This window comes from Geospiza fortis, unplaced genomic scaffold, assembly GCF_000277835.1.
Source record: "Geospiza fortis unplaced genomic scaffold, GeoFor_1.0 scaffold10, whole genome shotgun sequence".
Taxonomy (NCBI): domain Eukaryota; kingdom Metazoa; phylum Chordata; class Aves; order Passeriformes; family Thraupidae; genus Geospiza; species Geospiza fortis.
In genome coordinates this window covers 386,687-387,260 of record NW_005054326.1, presented here as the reverse complement: position 1 = coordinate 387,260, position 574 = coordinate 386,687, and the positions used below count along the sequence as shown (strand labels likewise).

Genomic DNA, 574 nt, shown 5'->3' with positions numbered 1-574 from the left:
AGTACAGGGAAAAGAGTGTTCAGGCTTCTTCCACTGTGAAGCTGGACAAGATTGTAACTTGGAGGCTGATCTTTGCCTTCATCACTGCTTGGGTCTCAGGCTGTTTGTCACATTCATATTTTCTGAAAAATCCCTTCGCCCAGGATTTTTCTCCTGGGAAGCTGAGAAGCCTCAGAGAAAAAGGAAAACTAAGTTTATCTCATTTGCTTCTGCTGTGTTTTGCTCATGTGGAATGTGTTTGGAGATTGTTTACCAATGGGTGGTTGTTCTTTGGATTTCTGGTGTGAGTTGTTTTCACTCTTTGGCCAATCAGTGCCAAGCTGTGTCGAGACTCTGGAAAGAGTCACGAGTTTTCATTATTATCTTTTTAGCCTTCTGTAAGTATCCTTTCTGTATTCTTTAGTATAGTTTAGTATAGTATTCTTTAATATAATACAGTATCATAAAGTAATAAATTAGCCTTCTGAGACCATGGAGTCAGATTCATTATTCCTTCCTTCATCTGTGGGGAATGCAAATACAATACCAGTGTCCTTGGTTTCCTTCTGGATGGTTGGTGCATAATGGACCAGGA

The 574-nt window shown here is 39.9% G+C and overlaps 1 protein-coding gene across 2 annotated transcripts in view; it reads left to right on the top strand.

Annotated features, from left to right (window-relative positions):
- The window catches only part of ERC1 (ELKS/RAB6-interacting/CAST family member 1), a 271,003-nt gene that overhangs the window by 258,730 nt on the left and 11,699 nt on the right, over positions 1-574 (top strand). The gene's annotated exons all lie outside the window — the stretch shown is intronic.